Here is a 6000-nt window from a genome sequence, read left to right as displayed (position 1 = left end):
GGTGACATTGAGGCTCAGAAAGGTGAAGCAACTTCCTCTTATGTCAGACAGCATTAGTGGCAGAGATAGGATTTGAACTGTCATCTGCCTGAATGGGAAGACTGTGCTCTTAACCTGCTGCATCAGTCCCTCCATGACTGAGAATCCATACACTCATATTCATATGTCTTTATGGAAGGAATGTGTATGGGGCATGAGGGTATTGATTCATTTAGAAATATTTTCTGAGTGCCTACTGTGTGCCAGGCAGTGTGCTAGCACCAGGGGCATAATAATTAGCACAGACACATCGGTATGTTTGTACCTGTATTTCTGTGTGCATACATGTGCATGTTTGTGTCTGGAGTGCTTGTCCATATGTGTATTTGTAAGTGTGTATCTTCTGTTGTGTATGTGAGTATAGCTTTGCGCCCAAGTGTGTAGGGATATGAGACAACCCAGTTTTGGAACAGACCACCTGGGTTCTAATCCTGGTTCCCATTCTTATTAGCTGTGTTAACTGTGGACAATCTTCAAAATACTGTACCTTAGTTTTCGTATCTATCAAATGGGGATAATGCCAGTTGTCCACTTTCTGGCATGCTTTAGGGGCTTGCTACTCAAGATACAGACAGGACTGGTGCCTGCCCTACAACTGTTTGTTTCTGGTCTATGACAAGATAGGTACAGAAATTTCAGAAATATTTGTGGCATCGTGATATTGCCATAGCACCCACGTATGAGATCAGGGACTGGTCTCATGTGACAGGGTACAAACAAGTTTGGGTGTTGAGTTCACAGTCAGACCATATACTGGTTCACAAAAGACTGGAAATTAGGAGCAAAACAAAACCCCTCAAAAACAAACCTGGTCTTTCACCACAGATAGTTTGAGAAGCATGGGTTTAAAAGATTAAGCAGGATGGTACATGTAGAGCACTCAGAACCACACTTGGCACAGGGGAAGGATTCTGAGAGTTACCTGTGGTCATGCTGTGGGGGTGAGTGTTGTGTATGTGTGACTTGATCTGTATGGGGTGAGTTTGAACATGAACCTGTAGCTATGGGTGTGTGTGTGTGTGTGTGTGTGTGTGCACGAATGTGTGGGTGGATGCCTATTTGTAGCTGATGGCAAAAATGCATGCGTATAAAACCGCACTGGTTCCTTTGGGCACGAGGGGGTCTTATTGCAGGTGTTTGAGTATGTAGGGGTGGGGTTGGGGCAGGCTTTAGCACACTTCTTGCTACCTCAGGACCCTCCATCGCCAGGGGGGAGGAGGGGCCATGGCAGCAGCAGTAGTAGTAATAAAGTCTCAAGCTTTACCATTATGCCATCCAGGGGGCAGCAGGGGAGGAAGTGCCAGCAGTGGAGAGGGTGGGGAGGATGCTACTGGCCCCAGGACCCCACACGCTGAGGCATCAGGGATTCTCGAGCAAGGCTGGTCCAGGCAGACACTTTGGTCTGATGGGATTGGTGGGGATTGGGGTGGGGGAAGGTGGTGGTGGGGTGGACTCTTGCCTAGTGTGGGGGGAAGGGGTCCCATGGCTATGATGCCAAACCTGGTGAGAATCTATGGGGGAAATCTCCTCCTCTGTTTCTCTTTTTTTTCCTTGGTGACATCTTTGTCATAGTGACATCTGTGTCCCTGTGAAATGACTGAGACGGTGGATGCCCATATAGAGCCAGGAAGGGCAAAGAGAGGTTGCAGCTACTCCCTGGATGGGCAAGAAGAGGATTGAGAGGAACAAGGGTTTGGTGAGGATGTTGAGGGGCAAGAGACCGGGGTCAGTGTCCCTGAGCTAGAGCAACCCCCATGAGATTGTGCTGGATCTTGGAATGGGCAGGAGAGTCTAGAGAGGGCCCGGGGTTAGGCCAGGGACTGGGACAGGTGGAACTAGTAAGGGGATCCAGACTTCTCAGAGGAGCTGGGCTAGGACAAAGGAAGCTGTCTGTGGCATTGGGTCTGAGGCCCCAGGATGTTTAAGAAGGCCTTAAGTTTGGGACACCTGGATGGCTAGTGGTTAAGCATCTGCCTTCGGCTCAGGGCATGATCCTGGGGTCCCAGGATCGAGTCCCACATCGGGCTCCCCGCATGGAGCCTGCTTCTCCCTCTGCCTATGTCTCTGCCTCTCTCTCTCTCTGTCTCTCATGAATAAATAAAATCTTGAAAAAAAAAAAGAAGAAGAAGGCCTTAAGTTTGCACACTGAGGTCTAATTGTGCTGTGTGCCCACAGGTGGTGTGTGACCCAATGGGCCTCACTGTGGGTTCTCAGAATCTCCTCCACCCAGTAGCCCTCAGCCCCTGATAGGAGCTGGTAGCCTTAGAGTCTGTATCTGCAAATTGGTATAAAGAATCATTTATTACTGTTCAATATGGTAGTCATGTTTATATTTGCACTACTTACATAGTAATTCACAAAATACATCCATGTTGGCTTCATATGTTTGTATCTGCTGTTCCCTTCACGTGGAATACTTAGCTTCCAGAACTCCCGGGTCTGCCCTAGAACCCTGGTCAGGACTGCGAGGCGCTCCCACTCAGGATTACCTGCACCCTTCCTGGAAGCTGTAGGCACTTGGACTGTTGCACATTTGCCCTGAGTTGGAATGACCAGAGTACCTATGGGCTTCCTCCATTGACTGGGGAGCTTCTGTAAGTGAGGGCCCGCGTCTAAACCACTACGGCATTCCTGGTACCAGCCTCATGTCTGGCACTGTGTGGGTGCCCAGTTGGTGTGCAGTGAGCCCTGATAAGCCTGATAATGCCCTGATAAGCTCTCCAGGGCGGGATGCACATGTGGGTCATTTCTGAGTCCCCCATGGGATACAATACAGCACCTTTTATATAGTAGAAATACAGTAAGTATTTTTTTAAATTTTATTTATTTATTTATGAGAGACACGGAGAGAGAGAGAGAGAGAGAGAGAGAGAGAGAGAGAGAGAGAGAGAGAGAAGCAGAGACACAGGCAGAGGGAGAAACAGGCTCCATGCAGGAAGCCTGATGTGGGACTTGATCCCGGAACCTAGGATCACGCCCTAGGCCGAAGGCAAGCGCTAAACCGCTGAGCCACCCAGGGATCCCCAGTAAGTATTTTTTGAATGAATAAGTATTGGATGAATGAATCAAATGACAGATTCATAGATTCCCATTCTCCCTGACTTGCTACCCCATCTTGTTCCCAGGCCTCACTCCAGCCTCAGCTGTGCTCTACCTCTAACCTCAGAGCATTATTACCCAAGCACTGGCTCACTTCTCCAAGTCTGCTCCCAGAGACGCTGGTCCCATTCTCTCTAGAATGGGAAATTCATGAGGGGGGCACTTGATGGGATGAGCACTGGGTGTTAGGTAGGCTATATTTTGGTAAATTGAACTCCACTAAAAAAAAAATTAAAAAAATAGAATGGGAAATTTGGCAAATGAGAACACCTTTTTTTTTTAAGTTTTATTTATTTGAGAGAGAGAGAGAGATTGAGAAAGAGAGAGAGCACATGTGAGCAAGCAAAGGGAGGGGCAAAGGGAAAGGGGGAGAGAGAGAAAATCTCCAGCAGACCCCCCAGCTGAGCACAAAGCCTGACCCAGAGCTCCATCTCACGACCCTGAGATCATGACTCTGAGATCATGACCTGAGCCAAAACCAAGAGTTAGACACTTAACTACTGACTGAGCCACCCTGGTGGCCTGATAACACCTTTTCAGATGTGCCCTTTTAGCATATTTAAGGCTCTGTAATACCCTGAAGTAAAGAAATCTTGTCAACTTGCCTAAGTCCAGAATTTGCCTAATGTATTTGACCATGAACCTTCTTTGAATCCCCCCAGCACTTTTTTTTTTTTAGCAGAAGGTCAACTGACATTTATTTGACAAATGTTTATGGAGAGTCTACTGTGGGTCAGGCATTGTCCTGCAGAGTGTATGACAGACATGGACCCCCCTTTCTGCCCAGCAAAATACTAAAAGCTGACATCTAGAGTGCGAAGGACCTGCCATGCTCCATCTCATTTAATTCTCCTCTGCCCTCTAGGTGTTAGGTATTATTGCCCCATTTAACAGATTTGAAAATGAGGCTTAGAGCAGAAATATGATCTCTCCAAGGACACATAGCTAACAGATGGCAGAGTTGTGATTCCAAGGCTAGGATCCCTGATAGCAGAGCTCAAAATCCTAAACATGAGTGTGCTTCTAGTATTTGCTCCAGCTCCACACCCGACTCCAGCCCAAGCCAAGTCCCTGCCCCACCCTCAACCCCAGTCCTAGCCTTGGCTGCATTCTTAGCCCTGGACAACTCCTATTCATGCTTCAGGACCCTGCTGAGAACCTTTAGGAGCACCCATGTGTTCCCTGGGGAACCTCAGTGGAAAAAGAAAATACCACAAACCATGAGTCCAGGCGATAATTTTTACAATTCACATTTATTTTGGAAAAAAAAAAAAGGTTCTGCTAAAAATACTCCTACAAAGGCATTGGAGTAACAGGGTCAGGGTTGCTCATGACACAGCTGGTGAGATTTCCTTGGTCACAGCAGTGGGGGTCCGGAGGAGCCAGGTCTGACCCCCAGCTATCGCCACCCCAGCCGCATCACTTCCCAACCCCCCAGCATTGTCAGGAAAACCCATGCTCATGACCAAAGGAAACAGGGTTCTGTGAAACCCTGCCAGACGCCCCAGCCCCCTGGGCTGAGAGCTCTGGGCTGTATGGCCCTGGCTGGAGCGGACACCTGGGGATGGGGATGGGGATGGCGGCACTCTGGGTGCTCACCTCCACCGCCCATGGCTCTGACAGTGGCTCCAGGAGGCCGTGGTCAAAGAAAAGGTGCCCTGAACAGATTGCCTCCTGGGGATCTGGGATTTGATTGGCAAAGGGTCTGCCGGGGAGTGGGGCTGAGTGGGGGCCACTGGTAGCAGCATAGCATCGTGTTTATGAGGGCAGCTACTGGGGTCAGAGACCGCTGGCTGACTCTATGACCTGGGAAGGCCACCATGCATGTCTCTGAGTTTCCTCGTCTGTGGAGTGGGGATTATAATTGTACCTGTCTCACAGAGCTGTGTGAGGGTTAAGCAAGACAATGTGTATAAAAAAGCTAAGCGTGTTTCCTGGCACGTTGTTGGCACTCAAGAAATAGCAGCTATGATTAGGATTTGGGGCTGTGCATGATCAACCAGTAATTTCTCTTCTCTGGAGTCCTAAGAGGCTGGCTGGTGGGGAGTATCCCTGCCAGGCCTATGCTGGCCAGCCTCAGGGGCTCAACGCTGTGCCCTCTGCTCACCAGAAACCCTGTCCACGGGAGGGAGGGCAACCAGACTGACCACTAATTCTGACCAATCCAGAGGCACCTCCCTGACCTCCCACATCCCATAGGCAGTGGCCTCATTAGAGAAGGGGAAGAATCAGGCAGGGGCTGTGTGGCCATGGACGCTGCATCCCAAGTGTCAGTGGGAAGGCACCTGGCTCTGGGGTTTGTAGCAAGACCCTATGGTTGCCCAGTGGCAAGCCTCTGGCTTAGAACAGAAAGGTGGTGTGTTTGGGGTCATTTCCTCAGCTAATCCCTTGTCTTGTACCTTCTACCCCAAAGAAGTCCCTTCCCAAAGGGGGCCACGAGGGCCCCACTTGGCTTCTGAGCTCTGTCTTGCCCAACAGCTCGGAGGCAGCACAGCCTGCGTGAGGGCTTTGCTGGGCTGGAGCACCTGCCCCACTGGCCACCGGGAGGGCCAGGTGTGGGCATTTCTGTCATTTACCCAGGACAGAAATTCAGTATCGCACTCAAAAGGAGGGGTCTTGGGCCCCGGCTACAGTCCACCTCTGACTCAAAGAATGGAGCTTTGCTAGTATTTGATTTTAGCTGTTTTTTTCACCGTCTTTCACTCTTTGTGCTCTGTTGCCTCTAGGGTCCTCCAGTTTAGGGACCAAGATGAACAATGGGACTTGAAGGTTTAAGAACTATCAGTCTAGAATCATATGGTGATGAAATCTTAAACACACAAAATCCTTCTGTTAGAATCTTAGAATTATAGGGCTAAAGCC

This window comes from Nyctereutes procyonoides, unplaced genomic scaffold (assembly GCF_905146905.1).
Source record: "Nyctereutes procyonoides isolate TBG_1078 unplaced genomic scaffold, NYPRO_anot_genome, whole genome shotgun sequence".
In the NCBI taxonomy this organism is placed as follows: domain Eukaryota; kingdom Metazoa; phylum Chordata; class Mammalia; order Carnivora; family Canidae; genus Nyctereutes; species Nyctereutes procyonoides.
Note: the sequence above shows the minus strand (reverse complement) of the source record.